At 37.4% G+C, this 25140-nt stretch overlaps 1 pseudogene; it reads right to left on the bottom strand.

Annotated features, from left to right (window-relative positions):
* Positions 1-7939: 7939 nt before the first annotated feature.
* LOC122110149 lies at positions 7940-8812 on the bottom strand (annotated as a pseudogene).
* Between the last annotated feature and the right edge of the window lie 16328 nt (positions 8813-25140).

The following is a 25140-nucleotide window of genomic DNA, read 5'->3' as shown; positions in this document are numbered from 1 at the left end:
AAACCGAGAAACGATGACAGCCTGGACTAACGTGGAATTGCAATGAATCTTTAGGAGACAAAATTGGCGGTGTTTTTTATTGAGTTGTATAGATGAAAGGGAGGAATATTGTTCAAGGAAATGGATGACTCAGAGGTCTTGATAGTACTGAAAGGCAAGGATATATTAAATATACATATATACATATATGTATATTTATATGTATATATGTGTATATGTATATATTTTATATATACATATATATGAATATCTCTATATGTGTATATGTACATACATAAACACATATACACACATATAGCTGTATATTTCAAGAATAAAAGTTAAGCAGACTTGGTGATACAGTAAATTGATGAGCATGGGAAGACAGAACTATATGAATGACAGGGGCTAATGAAGAAATGTGTTTGGGAGGTAAATTTATGGTTTTTACCTAATCCAATGTGTTAACTCTGAATACTTATGGCACATCTATGTTGTTAGAACAGGTAGATACTTACAATGTGTGTCTACCCTGAAGGCTTGGAGATATGAAGAAACAGGGTACCTTGGGAGTGGAGAGGTGTAGGAAAAGAGAAGGCTGTGTGGCCCTTGCTGTCAATCATCAAGTCTGTTTGTTAATGAAGAACCAAGTAGTCATCTGATTTGATGATAAAAGATTTACAATGCAGCTGGGAGCCAGTGGCTCACGACTGTAATCATAGCTACTCAGGAGGCTGAGATCTGAGGATGGCAGTTCAAAGCCAGGCGGGCAGGAAAGTCCATGAAACTCTTACCTCCAATAAACCACCAGAAAACTGGAAGTGGCACTGTAGCTCAAGTGGTAGAGCACTAGCCTTGAACTGAAGAGCTAAAGGACAGTGCTCAGGCCCAGAGTTCAAGCCCTATGACGGACCAAAAAAAAAAAGATCTACAATGTATCTTCATGACTTCCAGTTTATAAAGTCAACTTTGTAATTTGAAATACAGTGAGACTCATCTCAAAGTGACTCATTCTACAACAATGGTAAGGGAAATGTTCACATTTTTTTTTAGTAAGGGGAATTCTACTTGGCATTTTATATTTAAATCTTTAAATTTGCCATAACCTATGTATGTGCTTCATTGCTTATGATCCTTGCACATGTAATGTTCTGTGTGATTGTAGAAAACAAAGTAATGGAGAATTATATAACATGCATCTAAAAGGCTCTCATGCCCTTAGATTTCATGTAGGTTCCATCAGTAGGAGGCACTGGAGAGAGATTAGGAGGAGGGAGAGTGGTGGAAGCTATAGAAATCCCCTCTTGCAAACATCCTTTTAAAGTTGTTTAAGATGGGTGGGGAAATGGCCAGTCCCTTAATAAAGGTTATATTCTATCAAGTGAGCAAGCCATCTTAGTTACATATTTTCATTTTTTTAACCTTCTACTAATAGTGCCTACTTCCATTTTCTGCCTTTCAAGTTTATAATGGCCAATAGCTCCTGGATATTGTTAAGTATCCTGGCTTTACCTTTGTAAAGAGAACTTTATGGAAATATTCAACTTGAGAATACCATCTTTGGGTCACAAAGTAATAGACCCACCATTCCTTTCTGTTGTCTTAACAGAACCCCACTTTGGTCAATGTACCCATTTTTCTGTGTCTGGCCCTTGTACTAGAACCCAACACAGGAAATAAGGAGTAAAACTATCTGGGCAAAATACTTCCCTGGTGACTATCATTGTATCACATATGATAGCTACAAAGTTTCCACAGACCTAGTGAAGAAAGAGCTGCTTTAATTCATATTGACGGCACATTTTCCTTTTCTCTTTTCTATTGGACTTGAGTAAAGAAGTTACTTGTCTCATTTGTGGTCAGCTTTTTCTTTTTTTGCAACCACAAGGGGAGCCAGCCTGAGAACAAACTAACCCTGTAAAAGGACAAAGAAATCAGGTAAGCGGCTAACACCTATAATCTTACCTACTCAGGAGGCTAAGATCTGAAGATTTCAATTCAAAGCTAACCTGGGCAGGATAGTCTGTGAGACTTTGATTTTCAATTAATCACCAAAAAACCTGCAAGTAGAGCTGTAGCTCAAGTAGTCGAGAGCAAGACTTGAGCAAAAGAAGCTCAAGGACAACACCCAGGTCCTGAACTCTGAATTCAAGCTCTAGGACCAGCACCAAAAAAAAAAAAGGGGGGGGGGGGACTGAAATATAAAGCTTACAATTATACCAGACTTGGAGTCTATTTTACCTCTAGATCTCTGCTCATAAAATAAGACATTGCTTATACTTGAAAATCTATTAGCGAGAATTCTTGATTCATGCTTCATGCCAGTTCCAAACTGTCCTGATTTTGTAATAACTCATATTTACTGAGTATTTAATATTTGATATTCATGGTATCCCCATGGAGGTGAGATTCCTGTTCATCTCGATGATAATGTTTATATAAAGCATGGCAAACTCTTTGGGGAAGCCATCAGGGATAATCATGATGTTCTAATGTCAATGCCTTAAGGCAATGGTTTGTAGATGAATTTACTGTACTTGTTTGGTTGCTTATTTGTTTGTTTGTCTTATGATGCAGCCCAGGCTGGCCTTAAACTCAACGTTCTCTGGCCTCAGCTTTCCCAAAACTAGGATTACAGGACTGTACTCTGACTCCCAGTTCCAATGTCATGTTTTAAATGTAAATTTTAAATAAATAAACTCCAATTAGGCAACAGAGATTGGTAACATACATGTAGCTCTCTTTTACTGTGAGGAAATGATTTTTTTAATGTTTTTTATTGTGAAAATACTGTACAGAGGGGTTACAATTACATGAGCAAGGTAATGAGTACATTTCTTATCAAGCTTTGTTGCCTCCTCCTTCAGAATGTTAAAATAGGAAAAATTTGGCTTGTCCCAAATTTTTGTCCCCCAAATTTGGCATTTGTCTTGACGTGGCTGCTCTTTGGTGAGTTAGATGAAGCAGCTTCGTGTGGACAGAAAGACTAAACAGAAAGACAGAGAGAGAAGTCTGACAGCACTTCCCCTAATATAGATATTGTAAGAACAAAAACCATGTTTATTAGTAGTCCTTACAAAAAAAAACAACCAAAAAAACAGCAAGTCAAACAAAGGAGGAAAGACGGAAATAGAAGTGCTTAGCACGGAGCTCCCAGTCTCTGTGAAGTGAATTCACATCCGGGTGTGCTGCCTTGAGTGCGCTTCTTTCCTTTTACACTCCCGCTTAGCTTTCCTTCAAGTGTCAAGTGAAGCGGGTGGTGGAAAATGCAGTTTGGCATTCCTTTGCAAATTAATCAGTCGGGGCTCTACCATGCCGGGGAGCTTTCGGGAATCTGGCAGCAGTTCAAGAGCAATGTATTGCTTTGAACTCACTTGTTAGCTGTGCAAAATAAACACCATCCACCTTACAATAAAATTAAAAAAAAAAAAAAAAGCATCAGCAGGAGGAAAAAAAAAAAAAAGAACATTCTGAACCCCTCCCTTGAGAGACTTCAAAACCCTTCCTGGGGTTGCTAAATTAGGACAGGAAAAAGAAGGCCTGCTTGTGAAAAGAAAGGAGGGGAAAAGAGACACCTGACAACAAACACACACAAACACAGTCACGGAGAACCAATTATGTTTTCATGATCACAAATGCGTTGATCGTTGGAGAGCTCATGGATGCATCCTGATGCTGCTATAAAATGTTTCCTGGCTAATTATTTGCCAGTACAACTGTTCACTTCCTGTGGTGGATTTATGTTAAATCCTGTTATTAGTCTTGCTCTGCAATTGCCATTGTCTACGACTAGAAGCAAGGCTGAAAGGCTACAGTCAGCCTTTTATTACACAACATGTGAATGGAGATTTGACCCAATGTCTGACCACTTCCCCCCTTTGGATTTTATGTGAGTTTGTTGAGCTCTTCCCAATAAATCACTGGGTTCCAGTGAACTTTTATTCTTTTTTCCCCCCTCTTCTTTCAACCCCACTACTTGAGGTACATTTGTGAATATACACTTTCAAGATAAACCACATAATTTCTTTTTCTTTTGAAATAATAGTTTAAACTTTTGCATCAAGTACAATTTCCCCAAAATATATGAGACCAGTATTTGATGCTTGGGCCAAAAACACATGATAACATATATAGGGTTTTATGCATGTCCATACAAACCAACAAAAGATTGTGTAAGTTGAGAAGGGGTTCAATGGTGTAACCCCTCTGACTGATGAACTGTTTAACAAAATGAATATTAGGAAGAAGAAACATGTTGGGAGACAGGAATGGAGCAAGAAGGGTGAGCAAGTGCAATCCTTATATTCAAATGAACCTTATGTAAAAATGGAACTATGTAATGAGTGTAGGAAGGGGAAGGGGAAAATGAGGGTGAACGATGGGAAGATGACTGATCAAGACGCATTTGACTCATAACCTGACTTATGGAATTGTAACCACTTTGTACAACTACTTAATAATAATACAAGGTAAGACTGGTCAAAGTAACTAATACAAAAGATTATTATTTCTATTCAGTAAGGATATGAGCTTAGAAAAGTGTAATACTCTAACACAATAGCTATGGTGAAAACTAACATTATCTGTAGGAATATAGATGAACATTTTGAGTATTATAAGCAAATTAGGTACACTTTATCATTATTCTTTTAGGTAAAATGAAGAGAAATGTTGTAAGCCATACAAAGTCTTCTTAAATAAGATTTATGTTATTCTAAAACTCATACATATTATATGTTATAAAATGTGCAATCTATACACATGTATATATTAGATGTATAATAAATAAATATATATATTTGACATGTGATACTATTATAAGCAAGGACATAGCCTTTATAGTTAAAACATACTCATGGATATATTTATCAAGTTTTAAAAATTTATGAAACTTACTTCCTAAGATCAAAGTAGATTATGAAAATAAACAATTTAGAATGATAACACATTTATCAGCTTATATGTTTAATTTTTCTTGTCTCAATGCTTATGAACACATCATTATCATTCATTAAAAAAAGTCACTATCAGAATTGCGTCTTTGGGTATTTATGGGAGCAATCATTGAAAACTTTCTCATAGGTCATTTTCTAACATTCACATAGAAAGTTTCATATTAAAATATTTGAAAAATCTTATATAAAATGCAAATATCCTTTACGCTGAAGTTTTGTTTTTCAGAATGAATCTGTTGAAATGTGTAGAGGAACATGAATTTGTTCTGAAATATGTTCTGTTCAGATAGTTTTAAATTATAAAGTACAGTGAACAAGCCAGATACCAGTGGCTTACACTTGTAATCCTAACTACTCAGGAGTTTGAGATCCAATAATTGTGGTTTGAAGCCAGCCCAGGGCAAGAATGTCCATGAGACTCATCTCCAGTTAATCACCAAAAATCCAGAAGTGGAGCTGTGGCTCAAATGATAAAGTGCTAACATGGAGCAAAAAAGCTCAGGGATAGCACACAGGCCCTGAGTTCAAATCCCAGGACTTGCACACTCACACACACACACACACACACACACACACACATACAGTGAACAACCAAATAGACACGAGTTAGGAGAGTTAAGTAAATTACTGTATATCCAAACCAAAGTATATATTACATAGTTGTGTTGAGAGAGAAAGACAAAGAGGAAGAAGGAGGAGGAGGAAAAAGCGGGGGGAGGAGGAAAGAGGGGGAAGAGGAAGCAAAAGAGGAAGTAGATCAGCATTCATGGAAAGAAATTTGTGGCAATATTTTACATGAGAAGGGCCAGCAACAAAAATACATGCAGAATAATATTGTTAAAAATAAAGACCGACCTAAGTACTTACAGAGGAGTTCTGGAGAGTTATATTGCTGCACATATTTTGAGGACCTTCCTGGAATGTGATAGGCAAGGAGACAGGAAAGAAGCCATGAGGCCATTTTAACTGTTTCTCCTATATAACTGGGCAGTAGTGCTGACTCCCTCCTCAAATCACTCATTTAGTCATTTAAAAAATAAAATAAAATTGGGCCGGGTGCCGGTGGCACATGCCTGTAATCCTAGCTACTCAGTAGGCTGAGATCTGAGGATCACGGTTCAAAGCCAGCCTGGGCAGGAAAGTCTGTGAGACTCTTATCTCCAATAAACCACTCAGAAAACTGGAAGTGGCCCTGTGGCTCAAATGGTAGAGCACTAGCCTTGAGCTGAAGAGCTGAGAGACAGCACCCAGGCTGAGAGTTCAAGCCAGATGACCACCACCAACAACAACAAAAAATTGGTTATAAGGGTTCCATCTCCAAAATAATCAGAAAATAATTCCAGGTGAAGGTATGACTCAGATGGTAGAACACAAACCTGGCAAAGAAGGTGAGCAAGCACAAGATCCAGAGTACAAAGCCTAGTGCACTTGGTCTCACCTGACTGTTCTATTTACTGTGCTTTATCTTCAATGACTGATACTTAATTTTTACATTGTTTCACGCTATTAGTGAAGGCTGCAACTAGTATTTTATTTTATGATGTTGTTGTTGTTTGTTTGTTTGTTTTGCCAGTACTGAGGCTTGAACTCTGGACTTTGAGCGATTGCTTAGCCATTTCAATTATGGCTGATGCTTTAGCACTTGAGTCATTTCTCTAGTCCAGCTGTTTTGGACTAGTAAATTGGAAAGACTGTCTTATTGATCTTTCTGCCCAGGCTAGCTTCGAACCACAATTCTCACATCTCAAACTTCAGAGTAGCTAGGATTATAGGTGTGAGCCAGCAGTCCTTGGTCTCAATTGAGGTTACATTTGAGATATTGATCTCTTTCCAAAATTTCAAGGTGATTTTTTTCAGGATCTTGGTCTATCTGTCAGTTAGTGGGTTTCCCTCTCCCTCTCCCTTACCCCCTTTTTTTCTCCCCCTTTCCCTTCTCTCCCCTCTGTGTCTCGCTCTCTCCTTGTCTCTCTCTGTCTATCTCTTCGGTTACCAGGCTTTGTCTGGGTCTTGTGCTTGCTCACCTTCCTTGCCAGGTTTGTGCTCTACCATTTGAGTCATACCTTCACCTGGAACTGCTTTCTGATTATTTTGGAGGTGGAACCCTTAGAACCAATTTTTCCAAGTATGACTTTGATCCACGATCCTTCTTCTTTCAGCTTCTTGAGTCACTAAGATCAGCACATAGCTAAGATATCTGTATCTTTCTATATCTGCATTGAATTATACTTTTTATCCTTTAATTTCTTCCTTAATTTCATTCAGCTATTTATTTTAATTCTCTTTTATTCCACTCAGCCAATTGTCTCTTTGAATTTACTATACATATCCTCTTTAATTTCATTGATCATTCTTATCATCAGTTAAAGCTTCATTCTTCTTTTTAACAAAAAATAAACAAATTAACTTTATTAAGCTAGTACTTCAGTCTTTACTGATTTGTTTAAAAAATAGCTTGGAACTTACTGAAAAATGTATACATAATAAATAGAAAATAGAGAGGGCATAATGTTGGAGACCTAATAAAGCTACTGTGGTCAACAGAACTTGACACATGATTAGCATTGTTGAAAGAGAAGCCTAAGTACATGGAAGAATGTTGTGAACTCTGAGGAAAATAACTTAGCTCTGGACCATTTACCAGTCAAAAACCAAACCAAACAAGAAAAGACCCACAACAACAAAACACTATCTAGAAACTAACTTCACTATAGCACTATAGTAATTACTAAAAGCACTAGTACTACTACTACTAGTAAGAACAATTTAAGAAAACAAAAATGCCAAGAAATCTTCACAAACAGTTAAATCGAAGGTTTAACCTTAAATATATGGAGATTTCTGAAGTATTCTAAGCTGTATGACGACTCTTCGGCTCAGAAGAGTGACATCAGTGTTCTAGCAATAGCGATAACATTTTATTATAAATGTAGAACCTGCAAATGTATATATTAGTTTGAATTGCACTTGATTCAAAAAAGAATTATATGTACAAGAGGGTCCGTGTTCTATGTGCAATTTTCAATGGAGCAGTTTATAATCACAGCTGGCTTTAAAAAATGTTTCCTGACTTCTGAAAAGAAATCATAAAAGCACTTCCTAAAAGTTAACAATGTGAATAGTAGGTGACACTGGTTCTTTTTTCCCCTTTGTGTGTGATGAACTTCACGAAACATTATTTCCCAAAGTACGTTTGTTTCTGGACCATACAGCTTACATGCTCTTCTTTCAAAGGAAACTACCATTTGTTTGACAACTTCATCAAAAAACAACGTGGCAAACTGAGAATGTAGAAGTGAGTAGAATTCAAAAGAAATTGAAAAATCCAGGGCACAAGTTCTTGGTTAGCCAGGAATCCTCGGGCTAAAATGCCCAATAGTCTCTAAATGATTGAAAAGTTTCCCATCAGTGCAGGATGCCTTTACCAAATATGATTTCACCAAGGTCACTATGAATGTATATCCTTCCAACACCACAGGAAACCCAGTTTCGAATTGCGTTTTACAATATTCAGATCTCTTTGATGTGATATCTGATTTTTTACACCAAGGAATAAAAGGCTTATAATAAAAGGCTTATAATCCTCCATTCTTGATACTACATCCTACATTTCCTATACTGAGTACCCTATAATTTTTCTTTCTGAATATTCTTTTCTTTTGTTTACTAATGACGCAATGATTTTGAAGAAAGTTCTTGCACATAGATCTTTGGGCAAAATGATATGTACTGGAAGAATTCTGCTCATCAGCATACCACAGGAAGTTAAATATCTTCCATGCTGCACAGATCCTTGTGCGGGGTGAAGGCCGCTGTTGCTGACTTTGGTGGGCATTTCTAGACTACCTTTGTCCGAGCCTAAGACCAGTTCGAGCTGCCATGTTCTAAGGCTGCATTCTTAACAAGTATCCTTGGCCATTTCATGCTATAGGTCACCATACCATTCACTGAAAAACATTATTGTGTTTTATTTTATTTTATTTTATTTGGTGTTTTAATACTTATTAAAACCCCCTCTAACCATTTTCTTTCCTAAAGCCTAAAGGAAAAAAATTCACAGTGAGTTGGTTGTTCAGGGCCTTAATCTTGAAAAAACAATATTAATAGTTGAACTGAAAACATTCTAAGCAACCAATTTAGAAAATTTGTAACCCTGAACATACACTTTTTTTTTTTCTGGTTGATATCAAAAAAGCAAATTTAAGCCAGAATCTGGTGGTTCATGTCACTAGACTCAGGAGGTTGAGATAGGAGGATCACAGTTTGAAACCAGATTAAACAAGAAAGACTTTGAGATTCTCCAAGGATCAAAGAGCTGGATGTATAGCTGTGGCTTAAATAGTAGAGTGTTTGACTTGATCACAAAAGCTAAGAAACTGGGGCTGGGAAGGTGGCTCAGTGGTAGAGTGCTTGCCTTGCATGCCTGGGACCTTGGGTTCGACTCCCCAGCACCACATAAGCAAAAAGAAAAAAGCGGGAAGTGGCGCTGTGGCTCAAGCAGTAGAGTGCTAGCCTTGAGCTGAAGAGCTGAGGGACAGCGCCCAGGCCCAGAGTTCAGGCCCCACGACCCGGCTCCCCTCCCCCCCCCCCAAAAAAAAAAGAAAAAGAAAAAGCTAAGAAACTGCTCCAGGACCAGCATACACACACAAAAAGAGCAAATTTGATATAGAGAGCACATTGTAATGACAAAATTCCTTCAGTCTTGATTCTTTCCTGTTTCTATTACACTTAATCAAATACCTAGGATGTTCTCCGGGACTGTAAAGAACAATCTGCACATCTTTATTAGTTTCTTAGAAGAGTAGGTTTGTTACCTGAAAAGTCATTTTAGATATTATGAGGTAGATGAGCCAAATCTTATCTGAAAATCTACTTTAAAATTTTTTTTTCTTTAAGAAAATTGCTTCAGCTGGGTGCTGGGGGCTCACACTTATCATCCTGCCTTCTCAAAGATAAGATATGAAGATTGTGCTTTGAATCCAGAACAAGCAGGAAAGTTCCTGAGATTCTCATTTTCAATTAATTAGCAAAAAAGCAAGAAATTCAAGCTGTGGTTCAAAGACTAGAACACTAGTCTTGAGTTAAAGAGCTAAGGGGCTGTGTACAGGACTCCAGTTCAAACTCTAGTACTGGCATGGTGCATGTGTGCGTGTGCAAACACACACACACACACACAGAAAATTACTTCAAAGTACTTTTTTTTTGGGGGGGGGGGGTCGGTCGTGGGGCTTGAACTCTGGACCTGGGTGCTGTCCCTCAGCTCTTCAGCTCAAGGTAAGCAATCTACCACTTGAGCCACAGCTCCACTTCCAGTTTTCTGAGTGGTTTATTGGAGATAAGAGTCTAACAGACTTTCCTGCCCAGGCTGGCTTTGAACCTTGATCCCCAGATCTCAGCTTCCTGAGTAACTAGGATTACAGGCATGAGCCACCATCACCAGGCTTCGAAGTACTTTTATTTGGAAAGTATGTATGTTATATATGCATAATATGTTATCAGTTAAGTTTTATTTAACAAGTTCTAAATGTAGCACACTTTTGATGTGTTAGATGACAGAGCAGGAATATCTTAACCTCAATGAGTCTTGATTATTGTGCATTTTACAAAGAAATGAATACTATGCTTGTACCACTAACACATGGAGAATTTAAACACTGCCAACAGGTTAGATGAAAAAAGCTATCAAGAGACTTTGGTTGTTAATTCTAAGTTTTCATGTAGATTTACTTCTCTTGAATATCTGAGATATTAGAATCTAAAACATGCAGATCAAGTAATATTCGATTGTTCAATATAGAACATAAATAGAATAATTTTCAGTAGAGAATGTGTATTACAGACTATTGTAGCTGTATTATATATGTTATCATATTAAAGCAAGTATTAAATCTAATTAGAGAACTTAAAGGAGTCCTAAAAATGATAGTAAATAACATTTGCCAACTAACTATTCAAAGTTTTTTATACCTAAATTTGTTTGCCAACAGTGCAAACAGAAACATACTAAAGTTAAATACAGTCTATAAAAAAACTATGTTCACTATGAGACTAACAGAATACATAAAACTGTTGTAGCTCATGTATGAAACAGATATTGCTCTATTTTCTAGAAATACATATGTATTTAGTGGTTAAGTTATTAAAGTCATGTGATCTGTATTGGTGCTTAATTCAAAGTTCTTCTTTCTACTGTGTTATTTTAAAAATACTTTCTTGACGTTTACTTCGGATTTTGTGTATTGAATTCAGTTATTTCAGTGGATAACAAAGTTTCCCTTTTATGAATTTCATGAGTCATTTTGACATTAAATGATAAATGAGTCGTGCTTTATTCTCTCCTTCCCTAACTTCCTCCTCTACCTTCTTCCTCCCACATATTCATTAATACATTTCATCCATAAAGGTAAAAGTACTTTTTAAAACCATGAACTCCTGAGTCACCATGCCAATCAAATATAATAGCTATATGTCAAGTTATGTTTTCTCTTCTTGATGTTAATGATTGAAAAAGGCTAGTTCAACATGTATCTTTGGTTTGTTCACTTTGACTATAGTTATTTGTTCCTTTTAAGATGATTATTTTATGCTTATTTTTATGCTTATGATTATTTTATAATTATTGTGATCAATTCATATATCAATGTGATCAACAGAGTAATGTTTTCCCAGAGATACCTTCTCCTTTTCCTCCTCTTCCTCCTCCTCCTCCTCCTCCTTTTTCTTCTTCTTGTGCTCTTACTACTTACTTGATTTCACAGAACTGGGTTTGAATTTAGGGCCTCTTGTTTTCTAAGCATGCTTTCTACCATAGAGCCATATCCCTAGCCCTTTTATTGTGTTAGTTATTTTTTAGATAGAAGCCTTGTTTCCTGTCCAGGCAAATGCTTGGATCAGGTGCACATTCCCACATCCATATATAGGTTGGGAAAGGTCTTGTAAACTTTATGGCTTGGGCTAGCCTTAAGTTTTAAATCTCCTATTCTTAGACTCCCAAGTAGATGGATTACAAATGGGAGCCACTGGAACCTGCTGATATTTTTAAATTTTAAATTAGAAATTCTATTTTCAGCTTCTAAGAACACATTATTTTTTCCTCTGGATGTTCCTGTTCATGACTCTCATGAATAAGCTCTCAATTCTATTTGAGCACAGTATTTAAAACTTATTTAGTCTTTTTATAATCCCAGTATAATTTCTATTTCTTTATCTTGCTCTTTTTAAAAAAAAATTAAAAGATGTTAGGTGGTATTGCATAGCTTTTAGGAATGTAGTTTCCATGAGCCAAGTTTTTGGCTTTTAATCTCAGCTCTATCACTTATTAACTATGTGGCTTTGGACAAGTAATTAAATTTCTATGCTGCTTAGTTCCCTCAGTTGTAAAATAGTGATTATTAACAGTACCTGCTTAACAGAGATTTTGATCCTAAATGATTAAATAAATTGAAAATGTAAAGACATTGAATGATATCTGCTATGCATTGTGGTTCTAATTACAGGTTATCCATATGGCTGTGTGTTCTCACTGGAAAAATGAAGATTTAACTCTATTACAGGTGATAAGTGTGGATAGAGGTAGCTGAACTGCAAAGTCGATTTCCACAAAGACTTCTCTCCCAGATGGAAAAGGTGTTCATGGCACAAATGAGTTATATCAATTCAACTGGTAGACTTCACTTTTCAACAGTACATAGGCAGAAAGCCAGAGGTCAGCAGGGCCCTCAAATACCAGAGTGAAGAGAGATTTATCCCCTTCTTCCATCCTGGAAGCATTGGCTTTTAAACAGGAAGCTTGCTCACTTTTTAAAGATAAAGCTCTACAGTGGTTAGCCTGCAGGTAAACACTGAAGGGTTGAAATTCCAGTTTTTCTGCCTGCAGGAAGGATAGGGGAAAGAGACTGGCAAAGTGGAGCAAGAGTTAGGCAGCTTGTTTTAATCCATCAATTGGAACTCTATTTTTATTTGAATTCTATCTTTATTTTCTGTCAAAAGCTAACTAAGCGTCCTTGTGGATAGTCTCTGAATCTGAGTTTCTTCCCTTTGCTTCTCTGGTCAGCAGCTTTCAGAAGCTCCCGTCTAGGAAGGAATTTGTTGCAATCATTTATGAGACTTTGACTACACACATTATCTATGGTTCATTCATTGCTATCAGTTTGGTCTTCCATCTACTTTGTCTGAGGCGGAGATGTGACTCAAGGAAGGCATTTTTGTATGTTTAGGATAAAATTTGACTCCTCCCTTCCATCCACCTAGGACAATCTCATTTAGTTTTTATTAATTGTTAATCATTATGTGATATTATTGTTATAATTTTACATAGAAAAGCAAAGAGAAGAAGTTTCTACAGGCCCTCATGATCACAAGATTAGTAAGGGTTAGTATAAGGATTCAGATCCAGATTTTTTTTTTTTTTTAAATTTAATTTTATTTGTGAACATACTGTACAGAGGAGTTACAGTTACATGGGCAGGATAATGCGTACATTTCTTACCAAGCATTGCAGCCTCCTCCTTTGTTTATCCTTCACATCCCTTCCCAGCCTCCCCCCTCCCCCCTAATCCCAATCCTTCTCCTCGCCCCCCCCCCCCGCGCCCCCCCCCCCCCCCCCCCCCCCCCCCCCGCACCAACGTTGTAAAGCTCGTTTTGGACATGACAACTTGTACTTCTCATTGTTGCAACAGGTCCACCTGTATCCTTAAACAACTGGTTTTTCCCCATCTCCTCCACAAGTTATACTGACATCAAATATAGTGAAAGCAGGGGTTATACTGTGGAGGAGGGACATACAAAGCAACAAAGAGATAATCTTATAAATGTGTTAGAAACACATGCATGAAAGAAAAAAACATTAAAATACACATCTAAGGGTTCATTTTCCTGACATCACATTATCTGACCTTTTCCGCTTGACTCATACATATACTAGATATTACAAATAAGGGAAACCATGGGACCTACGTTTCTTTGGGCCTGGCTTACTTCACTTAATATAATTTTTTCCAAGTTTTTCCATTTCCTAACAAATGGGGCAATGTCATTCTTTCTGATGGAGGCATAGAATTCCATTGTGTATATATACCACATTTTCTTGATCCATTCATCTACTGAGGGGCATCTGCGTTGGTTCCATATCTTAGCTATGGTAAATAATGCTGCAATAAACATAGTTGTGCTGGTAGCTTTAGTGTGGTTTTGTTTGTAAACATTAGGGTAAATGCCCAAAAGTGGGATTGCTGGGTCATAGGGGAGCTCTATGTGAAGAGATCCAGATTTTTTTTGATAAAATTTTCCAAACCGTAAAATCTAAGAATGGAAACTCAATGTGAGGATAAACATTATCAGCACTTGATGTTAAGCATGCTGAGGAAAATACCAACATCGATCATGTAGATCTTGATTAGGTGTAAATAAATGACTTGAGTTTTAAAAAAAATCAAGGGCTGGATTTGTTTTGCTGGGGGAGAGATAGGGGATGAAGTGCTGTTGAAGTGCTGTTGATGGTGATTGGATTTTGTCATCCTGGACCTTCAAGTCCTAAGACATGAGTGCCTATGTCATCAATTATTCTTTCATCAGTTTTGATTAGTGTTTTTGTTGTTTTTTAATCATCTAAGTCACAAGAAATAGTGGGATTTTCACCTTAGGAAGCAAAAGCTCTTAACTCTGTTTTCTGGAATCAAATGCAGAGCAGGTGGAACACCAGAGTTCATCTAAAGCTATCACATAGTCATGTTATCTAAGATAGAATAGAGAAAACTTTAAAGGTCAGTCAGGATTTTTAGGGATTTGCAGTGAAAATACTATCAGACTTAAACCAATAAGTAGTTGAATTTTGATTTGAGAAAATAAATACTATTATGTTAAAAAATATGTATGGTAGCCAGGTGTTGGTGGCTCACACCTGTAATCCTAGCTATGTAGGGGGCTGAGACCTGAGAATCATGGTTCAAAACCAGCCTGGGCAGGAAAGTCTGTGAGACTCTTATCTCCAATAAACCATTAGAAAACCGGAAGTGGTGCTGTGGCTGAAGTGGTAGAGCGCTAGCCTTGAGCTGAAGAGCTGAAGGACAGCGTCCAGGTCCAGAGTTCAAGCCTCATGACATACCAAAAAAAAAAAAAAGAGTCTCACAGACTTTCCTGCCAGGGCTGGCTTTGAACCCAGATCCTCAGATCTCAGCCCCCTGAGTAGCTAGGATTACATGCAGGAGCAACCAGCACACTGCCCTGAGACGCTTAGCTCTAATTAATCACCAAAAAGCTGGAAGTAGAGCTGTAGCTCAAGTGGTAGAATGCTAACCTGGAGCAAAAAAGCTCAGGGACAGCAGGCAAGGCCAGAGTTCAAGCCTCAGGTCTGACACAAAATAAAGAAAGAAAGAAAGAAGTGTTATATTGCCTTATTATCATCTTTTGGTAAATGTTCTCTGACAGGAAAAGAATATTGTCTATGTATTAAAAATGATATACTATACAGCTGTGAAATAAAACAAAGGGCAGTCTTCCTCAGTCCTCTAGTTGAGAGAAATGATCAAATCTTAAGCAACTGACTTCCTTATTACTTATTTATTATTTGTTTATTGTGCCAGTCTTGGGACTTGAACTCAGGGTTTGGGCAATGTCCCTGAGATTCTCTTTATTCAAGTGTAGCACTCTACCACAGACTTTCCTGTCTAGGCTGGCTTGGAACTGCTATCTTCAGATCTCAGATTCTTGAGTAGATAGGATTATAGGCATGAGCCACCGGTGTCTGGTTATTTTTTAATTTTTTTTTTTGTCAGCTGTAAGGTTTGAACTCAGTGCCTGGGCACTGTCCCTAAGCCTCTTTGTGCTCAAGGCTAGAAGGCTAGCGCTATTCCATCTGAGCCAAAGTGCCACTTTTAGTTTTGAGGTGGTTAATTGGAGATAAGAGTCTTTCGGGGACTTTTCTGTGTGGGCTGACTTTGAAACATGATTCTCAGATCTCAGACTCCTCAGTAGCTTGGATTATAGGCATGAGCTACCAGCGCCTAGCTTAAATGAGATTTTTTTTTAATGAGTCATTTGCAAAGAAAGCTAGTCTAGAAGTTATTGCACATATATTTCTCCTGAAGATTAGTGACAGCAGTGACCACATGACCACAATATGATTAGAATTTCTCTTATTTACACATTTATTACACAATTTATTACACTGATCTATTACAAATGCCCTATTGCATTGGTATGTAAATACAATTTCAGTTAATTAATGTGTGACTTTAGTCTTGCATAACTGAATTTCTTTATTAACTGTCCATTTTATTAACATTGTTATAATTTTCTCTTTTAGATATAGAAACAGTACAAATATAAGAGGTAAGAAATGGGGTCTAGTTTTTAGAAAGTCAGTGCTGTGGTGAATGACAAGAGAATATCCGTGTATTTTAACGACCAATGCTGTAGCCAAAACATGTCTGCCTGCATTCTTTATTTCTCTTAAGTGGTATTTCTTGTGAAAGCTTTTGTTTGTATTGCTGCAGTCAGAGAAAAAAATGCACTCAACGGTGAGTTGGATGTGGAAAGTTTCCAGAAAGGATGAAAGCACATGCTCTAACCATCACCACTAGTGTTTCACTCTCAGCTCAGAACTGAGCTAAAAGTTTAAGAAGTATCTAAAATTCAGGGTTAAGGAGTGTAGTTCAGTAGTAGAGCAGCCGCCTAGTTTCGACAAGACCTTGGTGATTGATTCCCTAGCTCAGAAAGGGAAAAAAATCTATCTATCTATCTATCTATATTTTAACATTTTATATTAGCATCAGTTAGTTGCACAAGGGAGTTTCATGCAGACATGTTCATATACACATTCAATGCACCTTGCCCAGATTCATCCCTCCATCAACCTCATTCCCCAATCCCAACTTTCATATCAGTCACATACAGTCTGGGTTTCCATGTTCACACATGTATGTCAAATATTTCAACCATTTTTAAGGGCTAAAATGTAATATTTCTCGTTATGATATGGAAGCATCTCATTCTAAGATGACACCTAAGAAGCCAGGATTTTCTAGAAGGCAGTTTACTTAGAGAACATGAGGAAACCTGAATATCTTCCTTGAAACTTTTGTTGCAAAGACATCAGTATCTTTTGTATTTATAAAGCAGTATTAGTTTATGCCTATTTCAGAATAAATTGGTGTTGACCCATGTGTGATCAAATACTTTGTACCTGTTACTTGTAGTACAGTTGCACCCCTCATAAATCCCACTTTAATCAGCCCATGGTCAATCTGGGGAAAAGAATCTATTTGGTTGATTTATGTCTAAGACCACTCTCTAAACGAAAATAAGCATAGCCTCCATGCCTCCCAAATTTAAAGCTCAAATGTGTTTCATATTACCTGCTCAAATATATACAATTCAGTTAACTTGTTTAAAACATATTGATTCCCACTAGGCAGCTCGACCTGGGAGGAAGTGATTTCTATCTAACTATGGCCAAACACACACACACACACACACACACACACACACAGCTCAAAGTGAATGTTTTCACATTGAAACTGAAGATGTAAATGAAGGCCGGCAGTCTCTGTCTGGTTCTAGTTACAAGGTCTGTTTGTTGACATCGCAGATGAAGGCCTGCTGTGTCTCTGGCTCTGTCTACTCCATTTCCCTTCTAATTAGGCTTTGCCCTCAATTAAGTTAATGATGCAACTTTTCCTATAGATCATTTGCCCTTTCAATCAATTAACAGAATATGAAGGGTGCATCCCTCCTTGGCTTGGGATTCATTTGCCCGAGGGCAAACTGTTCAGCTCTCAGAAGTACCACATAAGCAAAAGCAGGATGTTTACTATATCACATATTATCCCTGAGAAAATCAGGCCTAATGGAAGCCTTCACTAATCAGCATTGCATTATTGATTTGAGTCATGGTAAAGAATGTATGTAAAAATGTTAAATCAGGTTATAAAAACAAAACTAATGAGTATGTTGTGAATATAAGACAATTCAAAAGTAAATTTAGGATCAACTACAAAACAGCAGATAAAGACTACTGCCATGTAAGTGGAATGATGAAGCACACACATATGAACATAGATAGATACACATACATGCACACACAGACACATGCAGGCACACTCGTTCACACAAATGGTTGTGAGTCAAATGGTTGTGGTTTTGTTTTCTAACAGGAAAAATAAAAATGATTTTTCTGAGACAAGATTTTTTTTCCTTTATGGCTTGTCTTTAAGCTTTCCAAAATGGATTACAAATAATTTGGTTTATAATAATAAAAACAACCATAGTAAGATAATTGTGAAACCCATATGTCATACAGATCAGAGTCCAAGGCTTGAAAACAAAGTACATTTTATTACTTGACTTGAAATTTGTGAAAGAAATTTGTAAGAAAAGTTAAATATGAAAGTCCAGTATTTTACTGAAAGGCAAAATGGAAATAAACATAGAACTGCCACAGGGTTGCATGTAGATAAATACTAACTCCATAAAGATCATGATTGCTCTCCCAAATAGCGTGTTGTCTAGCAGAAAGTTACTTAGACAAAGGTAGGTACACCTTCATATCCATTTTTTTCCCTATGTAATGAAATAGATGCTTGTTTTCAGCTCAGCTTCATTGAGGTGTAATTGACAAATAAAAATTATATGCATTTGAGGTGTAAATGAGCTGTTTTGATATGCACACATGTTGTGAAATTCCACAAAGAAGCTAATTAACACATCCCTTAGTTCAGCACTTCTTTCATGTGTGAAGAGTGTGTTCACTAGCTATTCTCCTCAGGAATTTCAAGTACATGGTCGATTCTTTTGTTTTCTTTTTCTTTCCATAGTCATTTCTTACTAACTCCAGGCACCATACTCATACTCATCCTTCCTATCTATTAGATTGACTTGTAGAATCTACACATGGGCACTTAGCATTGGACAGAAGGTTTAGGAAGTTTTAAAACTATTACCTTGCTAATAGGGTTTAAAGGAATAGGGTGAAGGGAGGGGGAGGGAGAAGGGGGAAAAAGGAATAGGGTTTATAGAAATAACATAAAACATATGAGAAGGGATATTATTTAAGTAGATTTTACCCATTTCTCTCTCATATCATGGAGTATAGCCATTCCAATTAGCTTCTGGTGTCCTCTTGCTCTATCTGTAGATGAGACGAAGCTCTTCTAAGGCTGTCAGTACTGAACCTTTGCGTGCTCACGGCCTAGCAGCTCTAGGGGCAGGTACAGAGGCTTATATTTCCAAATCTTGATAGTTAGGGGTCTATTGCTTTAGGCTTTACTAGCCTCAAACTTAGGGCTCTAAGTAATCAGATTGGAGACTCATTGCTCTAGGCTGTAATGGTCAGTGGCTGCAGCATGTGCCAGCTACTGGAATCCTTGGCTTCCAGCATCAGAGAACACAACATAGATATCAGTCAGCCATGGCAGGCAGTGCTGCTAGTATTATAGGGCTTGGATAGGTCTCAGGTGTTCCAACACTCAGCCTTATAGCAACAAAGCTTTTAAATGGCTAGTCTGACAGCTCTAAGACTTGAGGTGTCTGAGGTATTCAATGATGTAGTTCTCTGCAACTGCCAGGGACCTAGTGACTAGGGTCCACAATTGCTATTCTTTTCTTTATAGCCCTGTTTCTGTTACTTCTGTATCCTGTTGTTTCTGCCCTGGCTCCTCTCTGGACATTTTTTGCTGCCTTCCTGTAAATATTAACACTATTACTACTGTCTTTGCTGCTGCTGCTGCTACTGTGGCTGCTGCGGACTTTGCTATTGCTACTATTCTACTGTCATTTCTGCCACCTTCTCTTCATGGTGCCAGCTCAGCCCAACTCTACTAATCATAAAAATCCAAAGTAGGTATGAAAAGACCAGGCAAAAGAAGACTTTCATTGGATCTAATGTTGCAATACCAGAGGACAGCACAGGAGGATGTCTACAGGCTGTCTCAAAAGCAAGCTGAACAATCTATTTAGGTAGCCCCAAAGCAGTTTGGCAAGAGTGTTTGCACCAATCATGACAGGCTTTCGTGCAAATGAAGGACTATGTTTTCCCCAATCATAGGCCTTTTGATGGGCCATCAGGAGAACTGTTTCCTCTCTGGCCTGGGTATAAGTGGTTATAATCAGGCTTGTGATGTCATAAAGTCTGGTACAAGCTGTTTGAAATAATTGTGGCACTAACAGTATATTTTGGGGCTGGACTTCTGCTCTGGCAGCAAGCAGCTGTGGTTGCTGTATAGCTTCCTCAAGGTATCCATGGAGTCCTCAGAGTTCCTGGTCTGGAATAAGACATATGGCTGGCTGCATGGCTGACAGTTGAATTTCATTCAAGAGAGTTAGGGCTGTCAGGGAGTCAAATCATCCTAGCCACAAACAGCTTAGCTTATTTTAAAGCTTACAATAAAGATTTATCATTAATTTGACAATGATTTAATGGTATGTAACAGTGTTCTAACAATATTGAACTCCTGCCCTGGCACCCCAGAGAGGGGTGGGTCTTCATTTCTTATAGTACAGCAGGAAACTTAAATTAGCCAGGACTTATTACACCTGGAAAGGATCATAAATAATGAGCTATACACATAGGTTATAGAGAATTCATCTTCACAAATGCTGAATATGAAATTACATCATTATTTCAAAGGGATAAGATTTTTTTTTTCCCATTTCAGACCTCTGCATTGAGTGATCCCTTAGATTGTTTTCTTCATACCCTGATGAGTATTATCTGTTTTACACTGTAACCTCCAGGACGGCAATGTCCATATAACAGAGCCTCATCATTCTTGGAGAATGGAAGCCAGGAAGAGTCATATAAAGGAAGTGCCCATGGGAAGACTGGGGCAGAGAAAGACCTTATGTCATCAGAGCCTGGAAGAGGTAAGAAGGGACTTTCTTCCAGAGCTTCAGAGGGAACATAAGCCTATTGATGATTTACTTTTGGACTTTTGGATTTCAGAACTATGAATATGCTTGTGTTGTTTTAAGGTACCATGTATATGATAATTGATTTTGTCAGCACTAGAAAATTAATGAACCTTCCCTAATTGTACAATTTCAAGTAGCCATGAATCATATTTACATATAATTTTCTTCACGGTACTTGTCATTTTATTTTAGTATTTATTTGTTTCCTTGTTTATGCCCCCTTACCCCTGGCAACTTTAATTACAAGGTAAATTCTCAGAGAGCAACTACAACTACATTTTGTTTTCTATATCAATATTACTTTTAAAATCTACATCCATAGCTAAGTATGCAGTAAGTATTTGTGGAGTACAGGAACAAATATGTTCTGAATAGTTTAGGGAAGCAGATTAAATGGCTCTTGGGTTTCTTCTGATGCAAGATGTTTAGAATTTCCGAATTTTGCGTGTGCAAAAATGTTTTTGGTAACCGGGCCCTGGTGGCTCACGCCTATAATCCTAGCTACTCAGGAGGCTGAGATCTGAGGACCATGGTTCAAAACCAGCCTGGGCAGAAAAGTTCATGAGACTCTTATCTCTAATAAACCACTAGAAAAAACCAGAAGTGGCTCTGTGGCTCAAGCAGTAGAGTGCTCCTTTTGAGCTGAAGAGCACAGGGACAGTGCCCAAGCCCAGAGTTTAAGCCCCACAACTGACAAAAAAAAAAAAAAAAGTTTTTCATATAAAAATAGATTACTGGTAGAAAAACTATATATTAAAATCAGTATTGTAGGGTGATCAATATGGTAGAAACTTAAATGTAGATTATACAGGAAAAGACTGTAGAGAGTTTTAATACTTAGGAAGGAAATAATCTAGTTGAGAGTGATGGATTCTACTACGTAATTATAGGAAGGGGGAAGAAAAGAAAAATATGAGAAACACATATATATTGATTAGAAAATCAAACCAATAATAGTAATAATGGATAATGTCAGTATGACAGGAAATTTTCTTTTATCAGCTCAAAAAAAATTTAAACTACCCATGGATTGTGGATTTGAGCTTTCTAACTGCATCATAAATCAAGAGATGAATGTATATCCAACCAGTAAGTGAAAAACTTTTATTTATTTTTATCCTTTTCTGAGTGATTTGGGTGAGTACATTTGAAGGTTGAATGTATCAAGCTGATTAAAAAAAGTAAAAGGGCATTTTCTGTGAATCAGTGAGTCATCTCATCTGTTTGTTAATGAATTCTAACCAAATGCGAGTATGTTATAAAGTTTCTTAAGCTTTCAGTGGCAATTTTAGAATAGTATTCAAAATCCAGTAAATTGTTATGTATAATATGAAAACTGAGGGCTGGGAAGGTGGCTCCATGGTAGAGCGTTTGTCTTGCATGCATGAGGCCCTGGGTTCGATTCCTCAGCACCACATAAGCAAAAAGAAAAAAAAAGCTGGAAGTGGCGCTGTGGCTCAAGTGGAGCTTTGAGCTGAAGAGCTGAGGGACAGAGCCCAGGCCCAAAGTTCACGCTCCACAAGTGGATCCCCTCAAAAAAAAAAACAACTGAGTATTTGCCAAAAAATTCATTTGAAAGATAAATGCTAATTGACTTAAAAATAATTATAAGAAACAATGTCAATAAGTACAGAAAAATGTTTTCTTTTGCATGTGATATCATATCCTATATAAAATGAAAATAATTCTGTATTGAAATAGTATTTCTTAAAGTTTGATTCTGTAGTAATAATATTATTCTGTAGCAAATAATAAAACCAACTTAAACTCTTAAAATAAGAGAGAAAAATGGGTCAGTAATCACATGATTCAGAGATTAAGAAGAGAAATTGTTGTCTGAGTTCACTTTTTTTTTTTTTTTGTCAGTAGTGGGGCCTGAACTCTGGGCCTGGGTGCTGTCCCTCAGCTCTTCAGGTCAAGGCTAGTGCTCCACCACTTGAGCCACAATGCCACTTCTGGCTTTTTCTGCTTATGTGTTACTGAGGAATTGAATCCAGGGCCTCATGCATGCAAGGCAAGCACTCTACCACTGAGTCACCTTCCCGGACCCTTAATTTCATTTTATAGAAGAGGTAATCAAATTCAGACATTTCAATGATGATAGATTATTGGATCTTTTTCCTTCCCTTATTCATTTAGGTGATACTAAGCTTTGAACTCAAGACCTCAGGTTTATGAAGCAGAAATTTAGCACATGAACCATGCCCCAGGCCTGTGACAGAATTTTTCTCTACTACTTTCCCTTAGCGATTTATATTATGAATCATGTATTTTACAAAGATGATTTGAGGAATGAAAGCTTAAATGCTGAAAGTTACATTGTATTTCTACCCCAACCCCAATTTACTTGTAAATAAAAAAACCTACTATAGTTGATAAAAATCAGAATGCTATGCTATACAGTAAGTCAGATGATATCAGTCTGCTTATGAAAGAGTAATAATTCTTGCAAATGAATTAGGAAACGTTAGGACAGACTGTGATATTACAGTTCAGTTCAGGCAACTATAAGGGTAGATTGTAAAGTTCAGAAAACCTGGAAGTTTGGAAAGCTGGGGACTTGAAGGCTTCCAACTCCTCTTGGAAGAATGCCCTATGCTGTGAAAAGTTAAGGCCATTCAAGGGCATTTAACTACAGAGTGAGAATTCCTATGTCTGTGTTTCACACTTGCCTACAAACTCATCTGAGAATCAACTTGAACAGGTGTCAGAAACAGTGAGTAGTAGAGAGAACAGTATGCCAGATTCAGATCAGAAAGCTTGGCCCTTTCAGGCTTCCATGAAGAGATATGACTGAACTCATCACTCTCCCAAATCGATATTGGGTAACACGTGACCTCAACAGTGGGGCCACCTTTGGCCATGGCTGACTCATAGCTCACCTGGAGTTTAAATCTCTATCCTGACTCTAACATAGGCTATGATCATGGCGTGTACATTGTGGGAATTAAAATTGTGGAGGAACAAGCGTAAAGAATATGCAAGGGAAGTTATTCAAAGAACTGAGGGGAGGAAGCTGATGGATGTTGATGTATGGCTGCCGCCTTTTAGCGCTTATGTATTTGCCTATATTCTGTGCTACTAAGTTCTCTCAATAGACTCCCTGACAGTAATGTGACCAGGCATTACAATTTTTCCTGGGAGCATCCCAGTTACCACTCTGAAAGTCCTATGCCAGGAAACACCTCTGTCTCTAAGATGAATAAATAAATAAATAAATAAATAAATAATGGGATAGCTCTTCACCATCATATCAGAAAGTCCTTCTCTTGCCACCTTCCAAAACTATCTAGATCAAATTTTACTCATAAGATGAGTAAACAGCCACTAAATTAAAAAAGATAAAAATCTGATTGATAACAGTGACGACCAGTAACAGTTTCACTGTACAGCCAGTCACAAGCTTCTTCCCGCAACACGTAGTATTTGATTTCCTTGAGGAGATGGTGGAGAGCTAGGAAGTATTATATTTTATATAAATACCATCTATGTTTTAAGACACAGCTGTATATGACTTTATCTTTACAGGTGGTAGTAAGTATAGACAACAACATTAAATGCATGTTTATGAGTGTAGAACGTTTGAATTTTAGGGTGCTTTGAAAAAATATCTCATTTTTTTCCCCTCACAGAAACATCAGGAAAATTATAGAGACATCATGACAAAGGCATAAATAAACCGAACTGCAGAGGGAAAAGACTCTTGCAGGTTTCCTTGATCTTTGTCAGTCAAAGTTAAAATATCCTTTCTATTTCATCCTGTCAACAAATATCCCCAGGGCGGGGGGGGGGGGGGGGGAGAAGAAGGGGGCAGAATGAATCACTTTTGTTTGGGGCTCTTCTGAACACAGAACCTTGTACATGCTAGGCAGGTACTCTACCACTAAGGTACAACACTAGCTCTAGAGACATCATATTTTGTTTCTTTTTTTTTTGTTTTTAAGAGTTGATTGTAGGTCAAATGCAGCATTTTTATAATAATTTAAAAACTTGACTATGCATTATTCTTTATCATGTTACCTTTAATATATATTTAATGTCTGTCTGTTATCTCTGCATGTACATATTTATCTATCTAGACACCTTTTCCTGGGAGGCTTACCATATTTCTCCAACAAAGTATGCATAAATATATAAAGCAATATCTAAGCTGGGCACTGGTGGCTCATGCCTGTAATCCTAGCTACTTAGGAAGCTGAGATCTGAGGATCGTGGTTTGAAGCTAGCCAGGGTAGGAAAGTCTATGAGACTCTTATCTCCAAAAAATTACCCAAAAAGCCAGAAGTGGTGCTGTGGCTCAAGT

This window comes from Dipodomys spectabilis, unplaced genomic scaffold, assembly GCF_019054845.1.
Source record: "Dipodomys spectabilis isolate Male_0828 unplaced genomic scaffold, ASM1905484v1 ptg000075l, whole genome shotgun sequence".
In the NCBI taxonomy this organism is placed as follows: Eukaryota; Metazoa; Chordata; class Mammalia; order Rodentia; family Heteromyidae; genus Dipodomys; species Dipodomys spectabilis.
Note: the sequence above shows the minus strand (reverse complement) of the source record. Positions and strands in the feature narration are given on the sequence as shown.